This window comes from Procambarus clarkii, chromosome 80 (genome assembly GCF_040958095.1).
Source record: "Procambarus clarkii isolate CNS0578487 chromosome 80, FALCON_Pclarkii_2.0, whole genome shotgun sequence".
Taxonomy (NCBI): Eukaryota; Metazoa; Arthropoda; class Malacostraca; order Decapoda; family Cambaridae; genus Procambarus; species Procambarus clarkii.
The window spans coordinates 21,970,800-21,991,118 of NC_091229.1; the positions used below are offsets into that span (position 1 = coordinate 21,970,800).

The 20,319-nt window shown below is 47.9% G+C and overlaps 1 protein-coding gene across 1 annotated transcript in view; it reads left to right on the plus strand.

Annotated features, from left to right (window-relative positions):
• LOC123746288 (cylicin-2) overlaps window positions 1-20,319 on the plus strand; it is a 79,785-nt gene that overhangs the window by 35,471 nt on the left and 23,995 nt on the right. Inside the window, exon 2 of the mRNA XM_045727668.2 lies at window positions 18,218-18,265. The gene's annotated coding sequence lies outside the window, so the exon portion shown is untranslated. The remainder of the gene's footprint in view (window positions 1-18,217; window positions 18,266-20,319) is intronic.

The window sequence follows — 20,319 nt, forward strand, 5'->3', positions numbered from 1 at the left end:
TGTGTCTCTCTCTCGACACTCTCTCCCGGTCAGGCTCAGTACACCTAAGGTACCCCCTTGTGGCACTGCCCGCGGGATATCGCCTCGCTCTTCAGGGTAGGACTCTTAAGTGACCTGGTCAGTGATAAGGTCCTCAAAAAAAAAAAAAAACTCAAGCCTTGCGTAAAGCTTCTCAGTGCTATTACAGGGTTTAACTATAGTTGTGATGGATCATTAGTTGAACATGTGTAATTGGCTGGGGGGCGGGGGGAAGGGGGAAGAGAGGGCGGGGAGTGATGGGGAGGGTTATGATGTGAGCCAGAGCAGCGGACAGGGAAAATATAAGACAGTTATCGTCTCGTTTGCGCCCTAGTTCCGAGCGTGATCATGCGGAAAGGGTGATCGAGCTCTCTGCGCCATCTGTTGAGCGTGCGCGTCAACACACTCCGCGCCATCTGTTGAGCGTGCGCGTCAACACGCTCCGCGCCATCTGTTGAGCGTGCACGCCAACACGCTCCGCGCCATCTGTTGAGCGTGCGCGTCAACACGCTCTGCGCCATCTGTTGAGCGTGCGCGTCAACACGCTCTGCGCCATCTGTTGAGCGTGCGCGCCAACACGCTCCGCGCCATCTGTTGAGCGTGCGCGCCAACACGCTCCGCGCCATCTGTTGAGCGTGCGCGCCAACACGCTCCGCGCCATCTGTTGAGCGTGCGCGCCAACACGCTCCGCGCCATCTGTTGAGCGTGGGCGCCAACTCTCTTCTGCAGCAGCTGCCACGTTTCCCAACATTCTGAATTGCAAGACATTAAGCGTCAGACGCAACCAATTTGAACAGTTTGATCAAATCATCTGTCATGTCTGGGGAAAACAACGATCATGAAATAGTAAATATGTACATTGATGCTTTAGGAAGTTTGGTCCTAGTGCGTCAGTACTGATGTATTCCTCCGCGGGCCCTCAACCTTCCGCGGGCCCTCAACCTTCCGCGGGCCCTCAACCTTCCGCGGGCCCTCAACCTTCCGCGGGCCCTCAACCTTCCGCGGGCCCTCAACCTTCCGCGGGCCCTCAACCTTCCGTGGGTCCTCAACCTTCCGCGGGCCCTCAACCTTCCGCGGGCCCTCAACCTTCCGCGGGCCCTCAACCTTCCGCGGGCCCTCAACCTTCCGCGGGTCCTCAACCTGCGGCTGCCCTGCTATCAACGTTGATAAGAAACAACGGGTATAAATTGGATAAGTTTAGATTTAGGAAAGACTTGGGTAAATACTGGTTCAGTAACAGGGTTGTTGATTTGTGGAACCAATTGCCGCGCGTAACATTGTGGAGGTGGGGTCCCTCGAGTGTTTCAAGCGTGGGTTGGACAAGTATATGAGTGGGATTGGGTGGTTATAAATAGGAGCTGCCTCGTATGGGCCAATAGGCCTTCTGCAGTTGCCTTTGTTCTTATGTTCTTATGTTCTTAAGAATGATAGCAGAATAACATCTGTGGTTTGTAAATACATGAATTGAAAAAGGTGACCTGTTATAGACCTAACAGCTGTAAGTTGTTCAGATTCCCAGAGGCAATTCTTCCCTTGGGTAACCGTCCGTGTGCAATTAATGCGAATGACGTGAACTTCCAACCTGTCGTTTAGGCTAGGCTCGTTAAAACGGCGGCCGTCTATCCCCACCGCAAGACGCGACCCATTTTCATTGATTTTTGCATTACAAATATGTTTGTTCTCATTTACAGATTAATATTATAAAATGTTAACGTTCTGTGTATAATTTGCGTAGATTAAGTTAGGTGTCCAGGGCCTGTTGGCGATTATTTGTATTTGCAGTACGTGGGTGAAGCATTTACAGCGTTGTGGTTCGAACAGAGGCCGCCAGCGAAGCAGTGTTCGAAAAAATGTTCAAACTCCATCAGTTGTAAGTCGTGTGTAAACCTTTTTTTGGGTGGGGGGGGGGGGGGGCGGGAGGGTTATAAACAAGTTGTTTGGCGGCTTGATCAACGAGCATTTGACCTTTGTTGATGAGGTCGGGCTGGCACCGCTGGTGACAGGTTCGGTCAAATACCCCCCCCCCCGCCCCCTCTCCCCCGTCCCCCGCCCCCTCCCCCCTTGCCCCCCCCCCCGAGTCTTCTCTGCCCAATTCTGAAGTGTTTTTCTCTGTGGTCCCCTTTGTCTGGCCTCTTGTTCCCGCCACTTAGCTACACTACCTTACATTTGTTTGCGTTAAACTCTAATAGCCAGTTGCTGGACCATTTTGGTAATCCTGTAGTTTATTGCAGCCTTCTATCATACTTATTGTCATTGAGCCGGCGGCTGAGTGGACAGCACACTGGGCGCGTGATCCTGTGGTCCCGGGTTCGATCCCGGGGGCCGGCGAGAAACAATGGGCAGAGTTTCTTTCATCCTGATGTCCCTGTTACTTAGCAGTAAATAGGTACCTGGAACTTAGTCAGCTGTCACGGGCTGCTTCCTGGGGGTGGAGGTCTGGTCGAGGACCGGGCCGCGGGGACACTAAAGCCCCGAAATCATCTCAAGATAATTTTTTTCATGCACGTCGAACACAGAGGACGGAATCTATCCCCTCTGATAGGTCGTTCACATAATTAGGAATAGGATTGGCCTCAGCACCGACCCTTAAGTGACCCACACCACGCTGAGGCCTTGAGCACCGCTCCTGTGCCAGGTAAGTCCACCACGGGGATCACCATAGCCCGTGCTACTTGGAACTTGTTCCGAGTAGCTGAATATATAACAATAACAACAGCTGAGGTCTCTCCTCTCACACTAACGATAAGAGAGAGAGAGAGAGAGAGAGAGAGAGAGAGAGAGAGAGAGAGAGAGAGAGAGAGAGAGAGAGAGAGAGAGAGAGAGAGAGAGAGAGAGAGAGAGAAGAAGCAAGAGAACTCTATATCAGGCGTTATCCTGCAAGAGTCATTGACGTCACGGGTTCAGTTAGAAGGTTTCCAGTTGAAGGGGTTAAGGCCCTTCCCCCTTACCCAGGGTAACCTACCCCCCCCCCCCCCTCCACCACAAAGCCTACCACGCCCTAAGTCTTGTCATCCGGACTTGCCACGCGCCCAAAGCTAGCTGCCTCCCACTAGTCTAAGGTGCAATGCCCCTGAAGCACTTCTCTTTCTCCAGGGGGCGCTGACGGAGGCGTTGGCGGAGGCTGTGACTGGCTGGCTGCCATTATTGTGTGTGTGTGTGTGTGTCCGTCTGTCCGTCTGTCCATTCCAGCGGTGTGTGTACGTATATCCTCACGTCCAATCCAGCTACATGTCTGTTCCAGCCGTGTACGTGTGTGCGTGTGTTCCAGGTACATGTGCGTGTGTGTGTGTGTGTTCCAGCCGTGTGTGTGTGTGTGTGTTCCAGCCGTGTGTGTGTGTGTTCCAGCCGTGTGTGTGTGTGTTCCAGCCGTGTGTGTGTGTGTTCCAGCCGTGTGTGTGTGTGTGTTCCAGCCATGTGTGTGTGCGTTCCAGCCATGTGTGTGTGCGTGTGTTCCAGTCGTGTGTGTGTGTGTGTTCCAGCCGTGTGTGTGTGTGTGTGTTCAAGCCGTGGGCGTGTTCCCCGTGTATGCGTTTAAGCCGTGTCGTTAAAGGTGGCTCCAATCACGTGGTTTGGTAATTAACAACACTTAAGAGCGAGGGGTGGTGGTGGTGGGGGGTCATTGACGGTCTCCAAGATGTCGCCAGCGACACCCGCCATCTTCATCAAAACGGAAAATAACCTGTTTTATCTTGTGTGGCAACCGGTTGTGGGTGTGTATACACCTAGTTGTTATTGCGGGGGTTGAGCTTTCGGCCCGCCTCTCAACTGTCAATCAACTGTAACTACTAACTATTTTTTTCACACACACACTAGGTACCTGGGAGTTAGTCAGCTGTCACGGGCTGCTTCCTGGGGTGTGTGTGGTGAAAAAAAATAGTAGTAGTAGAAACAGTTGATTGACAGTTGAGAAGCGGGCCGGAAGAGCAGTGCTCAACCCCCGCAAGCACAACTAGGTGAATACACACACACACACACACACACACACACACACACACACACACACACACACACACACACACACACACACACACACACACACACACACACACAAAAACACACCCAGGAAGCAGCTCCGTAGCAGCTGTCTAACTCCCAGGTACCTATTTACTGCTAGGTAACAGGGGCATCAGGATAAAAGAAACTCTGCCCATTTATCTCCCCCCTCCACCGGGGAACGAACCCGGAACCTCAGGTCTACGAATCCGAAGCGCTGTCCACTCAGCTGTCAGGCCCCTCAGGTAGACCACAGGTAGGCCTAGTGTGTTTCCTGTAGAGCGCCTCGCCGCCCCTAGGCCTACAAAGAGCTTTTGAGTCGGGGCCAGAGAACTAGATCTCACTGCTGGCACGAACAGTTAGGTAGACACACGGGAAGGAGTTATTGAGGAAGCGACCTTCATCCACAACTTCATATCCACATTGAAGAAAGATTTCCAACCTCAGAATAGTTTAAGTATAACGAAACAGGTACATCAAGGCTTGTAGGGGGAGTCTACATTCTCAATCGACTTGAGAATGGTCCAGGACGGACCGAAACGTCGTCGTTCCTTCAACTTCTAGTGTGTGGTCTGGTCAACATCAACTTGTAGGGGGAGTATAGAGCTCAACCCGTTCTCGCAAATTCCTAAAGTCAATATTGACTTATTAACTACGTGCATAGGTGATATACTAAACATAATAGATACCCTTAAAAAGATTCATAGAAAACACCGACCTTACCTAACCTTGTTAGTATCTTAAGATAAGCATCTTATTGCTTCGTAATTACAATTATTACTTAACCTATACCTATTATAGGTTAGGTAATAATTGTAATTACGAAGCAATAAGATGTTTATCTTAACATACTAAGTAGGTTAGGTAAGGTCGGTGTTTTCTATGAATCTTTTTAAGGGTATCTATTATGTTAAGTATGTCACCTATGCACATATTTAATAAGTCAATATTGACTTATTAAATTTGCGAGAACGGGTTGCTAGAGCTATACCTTCCCCTTCCCGTAGTCACTAGTAGGTAAACACTAATAGGTAAATGATGGTAGGAAAGCTGGCAGTCACCTGGTGTGTGTGTGAAGGCGTGGCCCGAGAGCTGAACACCGACCTGTGTTGAGCACTTTAGTTAACACCACCTAACAGCGGCCTCCAGAAGAACACGATTCGTCGTGTTGTTTAATGAGTGACCTTTGACCCGAGGTCAGAGATTGTGGAGCGAGGCGCCAGGCTGAGAGTGGTGTGGGTGTGTGTGTGTGGGTGTGGGGTGTGTGTAGGGGGGTGTGTGGGTGTAGGAGGGTGTGACTGGAGTGTGGGGTGTTTCACACCAACCCATCCACACACCCCCAAAGTTACAGCCCCGCTCCTGTGCCAGGTAAGTCCACTACGGGCTCACCATAGCCCGTGCTACTTGGAACTTTTTGTTCCCAGTAGCTGAATCTTAAACAACAACAACAACACACACCCCACACCCCCGTCAACACAATATAATTCAAAAGATACAGGACACCGTCACTCTACCGTCCAGCCCAAGCGGTTACTAGGGGATCGAGTCTTCTATAAACAAGACTGGACACTCTCTCTAACCATAAAGAGGCATAACTCGCCTAACTCTAACGGTGGACGGAGAGGAACTCGATCACGTCTACCTGATCAACCGGATTGTGAGTCAGGATGCAAACGGTGATTGATTGACAGTCTGCTTGACCGGACCACCAAACAGGACGGTCTGGTCAGAGACCGGACCGTCCGGACATTGATCCAGGGAACCACACCAAGGTATTTAAGGTTGAATGGGATCGTTGAAGGTGAAAATAACACTAGAGGGGTGAGGTGAGGGGGGAGTACTCCGTAGTTTCTGTACGTAATATCCAGAAAATTCTATCAAATAGCATTTGATAAAAATAGCAAAATGAAAAATAGTATGGGGGCTAGTATCCACCCATACTAGTGAATATGGGGGCTAGTATCCACCTATACTAGCCCCCATACTAGTGAATATGGGGGCTAGTATCCACCTATACTAGCCCCCATACTAGTGAATATGGGGGCTAGTATCCACCCATACTAGCCCCCATACTAGTGAATATGGGGGCTAGTATCCACCTATACTAGCCCCCATACTAGTGAATATGGGGGCTAGTATCCACCTATACTAGCCCCCATACTAGTGAATATGGGGGCTAGTATAGGTGAAGTGAGAGATACGTAATTAGTAGTTCTGCATCTTATATGCAAGTCTCATTATCTATTAGTCGTTTGGGTGAGTAATTGCCTTGTTAATCTGCCTAATGTGACATTGCTCTGGTCTGTATAGTGTCTAATGTTGTCTGACATCTTTCTTCTTCCCTCTCTCTCTACCCTCGCCTCTGCCTCACTTCTCTCCCTCCCTCCCTCATCTGCCCTACACTAGGCTACATACACCTCACCTGCCTCTACTTAGTACCCACGACATGTACCGTACTTCCCGGGACTCTGGCCACGAGGCTTTGTTTGTAAACAAAGGGATCCAGCTGGGCACGAGGCTTTGTTTGTAAACAAAGGGATCCAGCTGGGCACGAGGCTTTGTTTGTAAACAAAGGGATCCAGCTGGCCACGAGGCTTTGTTTGTAAACAAAGGGATCCAGCTGGCCACGAGGCTTTGTTTGTAAACAAAGGGATCTGGACCCCCCCTCCCCCCCCCCCAGATGTCACCTCCCATTACTCCCACCTCCACTAATTTCCTCCCTCACCTCATAACCCCTATTTTTACCCCTTTCCCTTGCCCCTATTAACCCCCCATTTAACCCTACTTTCTCATAGAACACTCTCCATTACAATATGGTGGGCAGGGCGAGACAGCTTGGCAGGTCTCCTTGCACCTCATGCCTCTGTTCACGTAGCCGGAACTGGGTACAGGGTTGTTATAGTCGGCTGTTGTGGCTGGCATCCTGTGGAATGGTAGACATCGCTTACGTTCGAGGAAGAAATTCCACGACAATAATTAAAGGTAGCAAAATAATACAAGAATTCATTTTTGTATCCACGCGCTCTCTCTCTCTCTCTCTCTCTCTCTCTCTCTCTCTCTCTCTCTCTCTCTCTCTCTCTCTCTGTCTCTGTCTCTGTCTCTGTCTCTGTCTCTGTCTCTCTCTCTCTCTCTCTCTCTCTCTCTCTCTCTCTCTCTCTCTCTCTCTCTCTCTCTCTCTCTCTCTCTCTCTCTCTCTCTCTCTCTCTCTCTCTCTCTCTGTCTCTCTCTCTCCCTCTGTCTCTCTGTCTCTGTCTCTGTCTCTCTCTCTCTCTCTCTCTCTCTCTCTCTCTCTCTCTCTCTCTCTCTCTCTCTCTCTCTCTCTCTTTCTGTTCCTCTTCCTCTTCCTCACATTTTTTATTGGGAGTAAAGGTGTAGAAATGAGAAATATAGTGAGAGTTATGATAGCAGGCGAGCTGTCTGGCTTCCTGACACTGTGTGTGTGTGTGTGTGTGTGTGTGTGTGTGTGTGTGTGTGTGTGTGTGTGTGTGTGTGTGTGTGTGTGTGTGTGTGTGTGTGTGTGTGTGTGGTAGCTAAGCTTCCTCTCGCGTCCCCGAGCAGCTGAATACACACCCTTTCCAAAAAAATTATTTCCGGAGTGTGTGTGTTAAGAGGTTGTCTTGGCTGGCCAGAGGTGGGGGTGAGGTGTTTGGGGGTGTGGGGGTAGCTAGTGGTGGTGTGGAGAGGGGGTGTCGGGTGTGTCTGGAGGCAGGATAAGTGAAGGTGTGTGTGTGTGAGAGATCGAGCTCAGATATCCTTACACCTGTCTTTAGTTGTCTGGGTGTTTTGTGTTGGAGACATGGCTCTTGGCAACACTGGGAGCCTTGGGAGGTGTGGGGAGGAGGTGTTGGAAGTGTGGGGGAGGTCGGGTGGAGGTGGGAGGGGTTCTTCCTGAGTTAGTGAAAGCATTCTCCCACATGTCTTTGAATTATTATTATTTTTATTATTATTATGTGTACTATAGTGGTACTCTGCTCCTCTCAGTACTTGTTGTTAGTGATATTAGTACTAAAACAGCATCTGTCTTTTGCTGCATGATATTGACTGCCTGTAGGAAGAGCCTTAAGTTGTGGGCATTTTAGGGGAGGGGCAATTTATCTGTCATTCATGTAGAGTTGGGCAGCTGTAGGGCACACAGCTTCCCGCCTGTGGTGCAAGTTAGCTTTGAAGACGATATGCAGGCGATGAGTCACAATAACGTGGCTAAAGTATGTTGACCAGACCACACACTAGAAGGTGAAGGGACGACGACGTTTCGGTCCGTCCTGGACCGTTCTCAGTCGATTGTGTCGAAACGTCGTCGTCCCTTCACCTTCTAGTGTGTGGTCTGGTCAACTTGAAGACGATATTTTGACTCATATTTCATATTTGTGTTAATTATTCCAATTTTTACAGTTGGGTAAAGCCGGTGGCTGAGCGGATAGAACACTAGACGCGTGATCCTGTGGTCCCGGGTTCGATCCCGGGCACCGGCAAGAAACAATGGGCAGAGTTCCTTTCAGCTTGATGCCCCTGTTACCTAGCAGTAAATAGGCACCTGGGTGTTAGCCAGCTGTCACGGGCTGCTTCCTGGGGGTGGAGGCCTGGTCGAGGACCGGACCGCGGGGACACTAAGCCCCGAAATCATCTCAAGATAACCTCAAGATAAGTTGCAACATTTCTGCTTCGCGAGGTGGACCTCGAACTCCGGAAACTGGAGGCGGAAGTTTTAAAGGAAAGTGAAAATTTTTCTTCCGGGTGGAACACCCTCCCCCAAGGATCTGCCTCAATGGTTCTCAGTTTCTCCGCCGCCTTAGTCATCACAATTTCCTGGAAATTCCCGCTTTATCCAGTTTCTTGTGTTTGCGTTTCAACTGTTTTGGGAGAGATGGAGTTCTGCCTCCATTGTGGAGACACAGATGGTCCGCTTTTGTCATATAACACACCGCTTAGTGGCTTTCTATGGCTTTGTCTCACACGGCGTCGACACAGGGGCTTTCCTGTGTTTTTTGATTCCCTTTTTGCTAATATTTGTGCGTTATTGTGGCTAAGTTTTTGCGCGCAATTAAATTTCCCGCCAGTGGGCCCCGGAGGTCCTGCGCGTGGTGGCCTTTGTTTACGTTCGTGTAGGAGGCATCCCTGAAGGCGAGCCGAGTGCGCGTTTTTGTATCAATCCTCCCACAATAACTTGTGGGTGTAATTGTCTGCTTAGGCACTTAATGTCTGTACTATGATGCTGGAACTGCCACGCTGAAGATGCTCTCAGAGCCCTTGCAGATAGTCTGTATTAGAGGAGAAAGAATAAGAGACAGAGAAAGAGGAGAGATAAAGAGCTGAAGACCAGAAACCAGGATTTTATACAAGTCCTGTATAAAAATTCTAAGTTGTAAGAAGCTGTAGAAGCTCTAAGCTATAGGAAGCTGTAGAGACCCTAGGCTATAGGAAGCTGTAGAGACCCTAGGCTATAGGAAGCTGTAGAGGCCTTAAGCTTAACAGTCTCCGTGGTGTAGTGGTAAGACACTCGCCTGGCGTTCCGCGAGCGCTATGTCATGGGTTCGTATCCTGGCCGGGGAGGATTTACTGGGCGCAATTCCTTAACTGTAGCCTCTGTTTAACGCAACAGTAAAATGTGTACTTGGATGAAAAAACGATTCTTCGCGGCAGGGGATCGTATTCCAGGGACCATAGGATTAAGGACTTGCCCGAAACGCTACGCGTACTAGTGGCTGTACAAGAATGTAACAACTCTTGTATATATCTCAAAAAAAAAAAAAAAAAAAAAAAAAAGCTATAGACCCTAGGCTATAGGAAGCTGTAGAGGCCTTAAGCTATAGGAAGCTGTAGAGACCCTAGGCTATAGGAAGCTGTAGAGGCTTTAAGCTATAGGAAGCTGTAGAGACCCTAGGCTATAGGAAGCTGTAGAGGCCTTAAGCTATAGGAAGCTGTAGAGGGCCTATTTAGCCTCTACTGTGTAACAACTGAGCTGCCAACACCTGACACAACCTAACGTCAACAAACACCTGTGTAATGAAACCTAATAATAACTGATATTTAAACAATTATATCAAAGTCCAACAAGCGGGTAAATAATCTGTTTTTTTTATAATTGAGTCTAATTTGTAGATGTTGGATGTTGGTAAGTATCTTAATTAGGTTTTTAGAGGCACTTTTAAATTGCTTATGAGGCCTTAAGGTGTAGCCTAGTCTATCTGGAGCCAGATTCACGAAAGCAGTTACGCAAGTGCTTACGAACGTGTACATCTTTCCTCAATCTTTGACGGCTTTGGTTACATTTATTAAACAGTTTACAAGCATGAAAACTTGCCAATCAACTGTTGTTATTGTTATAAACAGCCTCCTGGTGCTTCGGAGCTCATTAACTGTTTAATAATTGGAAACAAAGCCGCCAAAGATTGAGAAAAGATGGACAGGTTCGTAAGTGCTGGCGTAGCTGGTTCGTGAATCTGGCCCCTGGCCGTGGTTTTTCCCTCCCTTCTCCTCCTACTCCTCCTTGTCCTCCTCCAACTCATCCTCCTGCTCGTCTCCAAGGATGTAGGTTAAGAGGGCGGAGGAGGAAGAGTCACGTTCAGACAACATGTCTTTTATTAGTCCTGAGCATCGCTGAAACCCACCTTCCCCGCCCCCCTCCCTGTGTGTACTCAGCTAGTTGTGCTTGCGGGGGTTGAGCTCTGGCTCTTTGGTCCCGCCTCTCAACCGTCAATCAACTGGCGTACAGGTTCCTGAGGCTACTGGGCTCTATCATATCTACATTTGAAGCTGTGTATGGAGTCAGCCTCCACCACATCACTGCCTAATGCATTCCATTTGTTAATTACTCTGATAGTGTATGTCTGTCTGTCTGCGTGCCTCTCTCTCTCTCTCTCTCTCTCTCTCTCTCTCTCTCTCTCTCTCTCTCTCTCTCTCTCTCTCTCTCTCTCTCTCTCTCTCTCTCTCTCTCTCTCTCTCTCTCTCTCTCTCTCTCTCTCTCTCTCTCTCTCTCTCTGTACCTCCCCCCCCCCCAGCCTAGCTTAGCTATTAAAGAAATTTTGAGTGTCTTGCTTTTTCCTTGTTCATGTTTTTTAATTCACGAGTTTTTGTTAATTCTTATATTATTTGTTAGGAATTGTGAGTTGTTTGGCCTTGTGGCTCCAGGGGAGCAGGTGTGGCCATATCCGGCAGTCACACTGTTGGCCACACCCTCACACACCTTAACCCACACCCTTGGCCTCACCCTCTGTGGGGTCAGAACCTTGTACGACAAAGAGTGCTGGGAAGACGGGACACCACGAGCGTAGCTCTCATCCTGTAACTACACTTAGGTCGTTACTCTCGACCAAATCATCAACTACATCTTGAAGGAGGCTTGATGTTCTTGACAGGTGCCCTCGAAGTGGTTGGTGGTCCTTGACAGGGGCCCTTGAAGTGATTGGTGCTCCTTGACAGTGGGGCCCTCGAAGTGGTTGGTGGTCCTTGACAGGTGCCCCTGAAGTGGTTGGTGGTCCTTGACAGGAGCCCTCGAAGTGGTTGGTGCTCCTTGACAGGGGGCCTCGAAGTGGTTGGTGGTCCTTGACAGGGGGCCTCGAAGTGGTTGGTGATCCTTGACTGGGGCCCTCGAAGTGGTTGGTGTTCCTTGACAGGGGCCCTCGAAGTGGTTGGTGATCCTTGACAGGGGCCCTCGAAGTGGTTGGTGTTCCTTGACAGGGGCCCTCGAAGTGGTTGGTGGTCCTTGACAGGGGCCCTTGAAATGGTTGGTGTTCCTTGAGAGGGGGCCATCGAAGTGGTTGGTGATCCTTGACAGGGGGCCCTCGAAGTGGTTGGTGATCCTTGACAGAGGGCCCTCGAAGTGGTTGGTGCTCCTTGACAGGGCCCTTAAAGTACTCACCAAGTTGTACTCACCTAGTTGTGTTTGCGAGTGGGGTTGAGCCTTAGCTCTTTGGTCCCGCCTCGCAACTCCCCTCTACCCCTAATGTTGGCAACCCCCTACCCTATCTACCCCTCTCACCCTATGCCTACCCCATTCTGGTGACGTCATAGGCCACGTGGCGGCCTCTGGCGGGCGCCCGCGTCTTCCCATTGTCTCATTTGCAGCGTTGCAAAGGTCGTCACTATTACACCGCTGGCATCACTTGGTAATTATTGTGTGCGGTTAGTTATCCTGGTTAATGTTTGTGTGTGGCTATGGCAGTATATAGTGTGGCCCAATGGTCATTACTACCGTAGTAGTGTTAGTAAAGTAGTAATGACGCAGTGTTGTGTATAGTGTGTACAGTGTTGCTAATGATCTTCGTGGCCTCCTACCCTGGAAACACAAACCGTATCTCTGGCTATTTTCCGCTTGTTACAACTTGTAATAAAGTTGTTACATCTTGGCTTAACGTGTTTATGACGTATTAGAACGTTGTTACAACTTGCTATATTGGTTGTTATAACTGGTTAGGTGGTGTTAACACTTGTTCGAACGTTGTACCAACGTCGTAGTTTCGGTGTGTGTTTGGTGGGTACTTGGGTCATTTATTTTGGTTTGGTTGTGGGAGGGTTTCAGGAAAGGTAAATTTTTTCTGTCAATAACGTTAATTTTCCTTCCGTTATGTACGTTTCCCCGCCTAAAAAGATAACGGTTTCACACGAATTTAAAAACAAAATACGAAAATTTCCCGCCAGAATGAATTTTTCCACAAATTCGTAATATTCCTCCGTAACATCAATTTTCACACGAACATTAATCCCTACCACACACAAACAATCTTTTCCTACTAGTAAGAATGACTTTCGGATGTAATTATTATAGGCAATAGACTCATTATTATCCCGTGAGCACATTCAACTTTCCACGGAGTAAAGTAACATTTCCTCCCGCGCCAAACATGATTATTCTTACCCAGAACTGATATTACCTCACCATGAATACAAATAAATGCTAAACCATCAAGAAATATCATCCCAGCGTGAGCCTTAACAATTTCCAACCGGCAACCCTCCAGCAAAGCCTTAAAAAAGCAAGGTAAAGTAAGCCAAGGCCGCGCTTTTATTCCCGATAAATGGAAGAACAATACTCTTGCACATCCAATATTCATTTTAATACTTACCTTTATTCCGTCTTATCCCAAGGATAAAGGTCCTCTGCACAGTGTTGCGAGGGTTACGTCCGTGTTGGAGGGAGCGTGAGGTAGACGTGGCAACGTGGGCAGGGCGGGTCAGCTAAGGCGGGAAAATGTCAGCTGTTGCAGTAAATAAACATTTGCGCGGGAAACTGGCGCGAGTCGGGTTGATAGGCTCAGGTATACCATATTATTTTATTGAATATTGTCAATCAGAATCGGATTTCGATCAATTTTGTTAATAGATGGTATATATATATATATATATATATATATATATATATATATATATATATATATATATATATATATATATATATATATATATATATATACCATATATATATATATACGAGAAACAGGTTAGAATATATGGAAGAATTATTTAACGGTAAGTTCTCCCCTTAGCTTCTTCCTCCTGCTGACCATATGGTTTGTTATAAAAAGGATCTGGGTTGTATGGGCCAATAGGCCTTCAACATTTACCTTCATTCTTATGTTCTTAACTAATGTAAGAGCGGAGCCTTTTGTTTGATAGTTTCATTAACTTTCATGACATTTATGAAACAAAATTAATGACATTCATAAACTATTGGGTCCATTACCTCCCAGCATCACCTGTAGCCAAGTCTGCAAATGGCTATTGCAAATAAATGCAAATATGACAATGGGATTTGTTTCTCGGACAGTAGATGGGGTCGCTATGGGTTCTCCCCTAGGTGTCCTGTTTGCAAACTTCTACATGGGTACCATCGAGCAAAAAGTCTTAGTCGACATGAACTTGAAACCGGCCATATACTGCAGGTATGTTGACGACATTTTTACACAGGTACCTGATGTCAGACATCTGCAGGAGCTGAAAGAGGCATTTGAGCAGAGTTCCGTGCTGCGTTTCACTTACGAGACGGAAAAGGATGGGAAGCTGCCTTTTCTAGATGTAACAGTCATGGAAAAGGGCGGAGGTTTCCACACTGCAGTCTACACAAAGGAAACAAACATAGGAATGTGCCTAAATGCCAACAGCGACTGCCCTGACAGGTACAAGAGGAGTGTTGTTAACGCATACGTCGACCGTGCTCTCAGCCACAGCTCAGAATGGAAGCAAGTCGACGAAGAACTCTGTAGGGTAAGGCAGGTTCTAGTCAATAACGGCTTCTCCAATGGTTTCATCGAAGACATCATAAGAAGGAAAGTGAAAAGCCATGCAACCTCCGAAGAGACAACTAACACAACACCTATACCCCCTATTAGACTATTTTACAGGAACTTCTTTTCCACAGCTCATAAAACAGAGGAAAGGGTCCTGAAAGATATTGTTAATAGAAACGTTATCCCTACAGACAAAAATCAGAGGATACAACTGACGATTTACTATAAAACCAGAAAAACGGCCAGCCTACTCATGAGAAACTCTCCAGACACGAAACAGAATGCTTTAAAAGAGACTAACGTCGTCTATGCCTTCAAATGCCCACTTGGGGACTGTAAGCTCCAAAAAACCCAGTATATAGGCAAGACAACAACATCTCTTTCTAGGCGTTTAACGATGCATAAACAACAGGGCTCCATTAAGGAACATATAATCTCTTCCCATAACCAAACCATCGCCAGAGAAATCCTAGTAAACAACACAGAAATCATCGATAGATACAGCGATAGCAGGCGGCTCGACGTTTGCGAGGCACTACACATCAAGAAGTCAACACCAGCAATCAACAGCCAATTATTGCACAACTATATTCTACCCACCTCAAGACTCCGCTCCAATATAGAAGCATCAAGAAATATGGACCAATAGGCTTTCTACAAACACTTCTATTCAATATCCATTGTTTCGTGTTCTGTCTTGTGTTGATACTTTTAATACCCTATTAATATCCTCTAATGCCACATCATCCTTCCCACCTTACTCAAATGTAATGCCACATCACCCTTCCCACCTCACTCAAATGTAGATATAAAATCAGGGAAACGCAAGTTCTAATCAGTTGTGTATTTGTGAAGTCTTTGAAAATGTAATAAGTTTTACGAAACGCGCCCGTGTCGCGTCAGACTAGAAATAAAAATGAATTTTGGAGAAGTGATTTTTGATTTACCTCCAACAGTGAAGCATAATGTACGAAAGATTGAGAAAATTCGTGTTAGAATTATTAATCTTACTTTTTCGGTCATATTTAATAAAATATGTCTACAGGAAAGACTGCTACCAAAATATACTAATATATATATATATATATATATATATATATATAGGCCTTAGGTAGCCTATAACATGGTTATGTTACTAAAGAATACATGTCAGTAAATACATATAACTAGCCGTAGGTACGTAATTATGTGTGATACCTAAATAATTAACTTTTTGTATAACTGTTCTGAAGCAAAGTCTAGATCTAAACATAATAGAGTTACAAAAAACCTAACCACCTTGGTTCTTACATATATAGTCCCTTGTCCGTGTTGACAAACTGTGCCTTGTTTCTCTAGCAGAGCCCTCTGGAGGGACCATTTAAAAACTGTTATGAAAGTTGCAGATATTTACGTAACGGTGAAGTGGGTGGGGGTGGTAGCAGGTGATTTACGGGTGTCTGAGGTTACTTGCAGATGTTTTATGCATGTGAGAGGTGGTGGTGGTGGTGGCAGGTGTTTGGGTATAGGTGTTTTGTATCAATGTGTCCTCATATTCCTTCTAAGTGTTATATAGTTGTACTGCCTTAGTGCTGTCTCATAATTACCGACCTTTGCCTGGAATCATTTCTGAGAATTCTACAAATACACCACAATACGGGGAAGCCTAGGCCCCCAAGCCTAGCTTCGGGCCAGACGTGACTACCAGTATTTTATACGCCAAGAGCATGTCTCATCTGGGATCTTCTCTATCTTCTAGTGTTCGTAGCTTGTGCGGTGAGGGTGCTGGGGTTGTATGGTTGTAGGGGGGTGTGGTGGGGTCCCAAGAAAGGTGTAGCAGACCTGATGCCACCACCACCACCACTACCACCATTGTCCAGAGCGAGGGTGAGGGTGCTGGGGTTGTATGGTTGTAGGGGGGTGTGGTGGGGTCCCAAGAAAGGTGTAGCAGACCTGATGCCACCACCACCCCTACCAGCACCACCACTACCACCATTGTCCAGAGCGAGGGCCTTAAGCTACACCATCAGTGGTAATACCGCCTCCAAGGCTGCCTAGGTCCAGTGGTGAATCACTGTGCTCCCCTACCTGTGTTCCCCTATCTGTACTTGCTAAGATTAACCACATCTGGTTAATCTATAATCTCGAATCTATAATTGCAAATATATACTATTTGCAGCAACGTTGAGTGGGATTGGGTGGTTATAAATAGGAGCTGCCTCGTATGGGCCAATAGGCCTTCTGCAGTTGCCTTTGTTCTTATGTTCTTATCTCTTGGGCCCTGCCTCTCCACCTTTAAATCAACTGATGCACAGGTTCACTGGCGCTCAGTGAACCTGTACACCAGTCAGCTCACAACCCAATGAACCAGGGTTCGACTCCCGCGCAGGACGAGACATCTGGACACGCTTCCTTCCCCGCTGGGAAAAAATCTTCGGTTAATACTTATAGAAAAGGCTACAAAAAGTTCCAAGTAGCACGGGCTATGGTGATCCCGTAGTGGACTTACCTGGCACAGGAGCGGGGCAAGTAGCACGGGCTATGGTGATCCCGTAGTGGACTAGATGGTGGAGAGAGGACAAAGGAGACCCGCGCACCGCCGGATCTCTCCCCCCCCCTACCCAAGAACCCCTCCCCCCCCCCACAGTAAACATATACTTTCTTAATCACTCCCCCCTCTCCCCCCCACTCTTTTCACCCGCAGGCTTAGAAACGCGGTAATTAACCTAAGCACTTCCGGATTCGTGAAGGATTTTGGTAACAAGTGGTTTTGTGGGGGTCGAACCTGGCAGTGTCGACACATAAGGGGATGAAACTGTCCAGTGTTCCAAAGGGGGCGGTCTGTGCTTCGTCCTCCCTTAGTTTAGTCACGGCCAGACAGACAGTCAGACAGACGGCCAGACAGACAGTCAGACAGACAGACAGACAGCACTTCCGTCCACAGCTCAGAGGACTAAGAGATTGTAGCACCTGTCTCTCTCTCTCTCACTGTCCATTGTTTCCATGTTAAACACATATCTCTTGAGAATAATTAATACATGTCTTTGTAGAGAGACGCCCAGCTGCTGCGGGTGTTGTCTGAGGCGAGCTGCAGGTGTTTTAGCGGTCCCCAGCACGGAAGGTGTTCAGTCATCATGCTGACGAGGGCAGCTACAGTCTGCTGAGCCACCGTGACGATGCTCTCTCACACACACACACACACACACACACACACACACACACACACACACACACACACACACACACACACACACACACACACACACACACACACACATTAGGGGGCCTCGTAGCCTGGTGGATAGCGCGCAGGATTCGTAATTCTGTGGCGCGGGTTCGATTCCCGCACGAGGCAGAAACAAATGGGCAAAGTTTCTTTCACCCTGAATGCCCCTGTTACCTAGCAGTAAATAGGTACCTGGGAGTTAGTCAGCTGTCACGGGCTGCTTCCTGGGTGTGTGTGTGTGTGGTGTGGAGAAAAAAAAAAAAAGTAGTTAGTAAACAGTTGATTGACAGTTGAGAGGCGGGCCGAAAGAGCAAAGCTCAACCCCCGTAAAAACACAACTAGTAAACACACACACACACACACACACACACCAGAGGCGTGAGTCTGCCTTGATGATGTGTTTACCCCGCGGGGATGAGTCCGTGTTGAGTCTTAACTCAGATGAATACCTCAGCTCTTTGGGAATATGTTGCTCTACTTCTCCATTACCCATTGATGTCAGGGGGGTTGTAAATTCTCCCCTATAACCTCATACTCCCCTCTGGCTGCCTTCCCTCAAAAACAAATCATTCGTGAGGTTTTATACACAGCATGACAGTCGTGGGGGGTCACAGTGGGAGCAGACTTCTCTTAAAGAAGGTGAAATGGGGCCGACCAAAACCCGACCCATGTTGGTCACCTACCCTATATTATTCACCATGCAAAGTTGGGGGTAAAGGGTACATAATATATAATAAATGTATATTAATATACACTTTTCTTCCCCCGGTTTATACAGGAATCGGTACCTGAGGTGGACTAGGAGCCTATCCCCCTCTCTTTCTAGGTGAGTACTATCCTCTCACTCCTAGTGTACTAGTCACCTAGAACAGATAGGTAGTCTTCTATCTGTATAGGAGCCCTGAGCCAGGTAAGCCTGGTGTCTACTGGCTGATAAAGGTAGTGACCTTATTGGGCAATGCCCCCCCCCTTCAACCCCCCCCCTTCATCCACCCCCTCTCCCCCCTCTTCCCCCCCCCCTTCAACTCCGCCCAACCCTCTACCGTCCACAACAAGGGTAGGTGAAATATTTATTTTATTTTCATTCTGGTGTGTTTTTGTTCAAGAAATGTCTAAAATGCTTTTCATTCGGAATGATATGTTGATAGATATGTTAGCGATGTGTTGCCTGGGTTGACGGGTCGACGGGTTGACGGGTCGACGGGTTGACTGGTCGACGGGTCGACGGGTTATACCTTTTGCCGGCGGGCACCTATCCTGTGGGGTGCCCAATCACCTCCGCTCTGCCACACCTCGGACACACCCACTCACAGGATGGGTGAAGAACCTCTCACACACACTCACAGCTCCGCTGACATGAGAGAGAGAGAGAGAGAGAGAGAGAGAGAGAGAGAGAGAGAGAGAGAGAGAGAGAGAGAGAGAGAGAGAGAGAGAGAGAGAGAGAGAGAGAGAGCGAGCCAGCTTAGCTGCCAACACCCACACATGGTGTCAGCAAGGCGGACAGCCCGCCAGCTTTCATACCTCTCACTGTAGTTCCCACTTCTAAACTTCCCTTCACCTATGCCTCTCCTTCCTCTTTACTCCCCCCCCCCCAAAAAAAAAAAGTATGCAGAGTATATATATGGGTACATATGTACCACCACACACAGCATGAGTCTAAAACGTCATAGTACATATCAAAATATTGTGCTTGACCTGTTTTTGTAATGAGGTAACCTCTATGCAAGAACAGCTGCTGCCTCGTCTGCAACACGAAATAGAATCTTTCTCCTATAGTGGCTCTATGCTCCTATAGTGGCTCTATGCTCCTATAGTGGCTCTATGCTCCTATAGTGGCTCTATGCTCCTATAGTGGCTCTATGCTCCTATAGTGGCTCTATGCTCTCATAGTGGCTCTATTCATCCCCTCTACCCCTCACACACCCCTAACGATATCGCGCGTGTGAAGTTCTGAGGTCAACCTCGTGTTCTCGAGTCAAGACCTTTCGAGTAGGAGCTCGAGCTTGACCTCCAAGACCCGCAGCGCCCCGGGGAGGGGAGGCCACGGGCGTGCTTGAGGGCGTGGGCGTGCTGCCTGGTCGGTGGGCGACACTGTTATTAATGCAATAATTCCAGGTGTGTGGGTGTTGGTTAAAGCTGGCAGCGTCTGCCACACCTGCCTCGACCTCCCTTTTGTGGTATGTTGCTAGTGGCAAGCTCTATGTCAGTCTCACGCTCTGTCAGTATAAGGCTCTACGTCACTGTAAAGCTAGGTCAGGTGTGTGTGTATGTGTGTGGGAGAGGAGGCCAGGTATGTTTCACATGTGTTGGGGTGGTCTTCGCTTCCCAGAACATCAATATTTACCTCAGTAATCCCACACATGTCTCGGGTGTAAACCCTGACAGCTATGCAGGTCAGCAAGACTGTTTACCCCACACGGCGGGAACTATATCCACAGTGATGCAAGGAAGCCACCACTTACGGGCTATTCATGCCCGTGCCACCTCTTGGCTGGCTTAATCTTTATCACTCGAAGCAACCACAGTGGTTGAGACGGGGTGGAAGTGGTGGTTAAGGTCATCTTGACCTTATCTGGAAGGGTAGTTAAGTTATCTTCCCTGCGGCAGATTCACCGCCCACGCACTCAAAAACGCACGCGATCTGCTCACATGCACACACACACACGCAGTCTGCTATCTTTAGTTATGCATGTCACCGATGCCTCTCATGCATGTCTGGCAGTCCTCTCATGCATGCATTTGCATGCCCAAGCTCATGCTGATGCATGCACGAGCAAGCGTACATGTATGGGTACAAACATGCTTGCAAACAGTTATCTACACAAAAATGCTTGCACATTCTCATGTACGCATAAATACGCACACATCCACGCAAAGTAC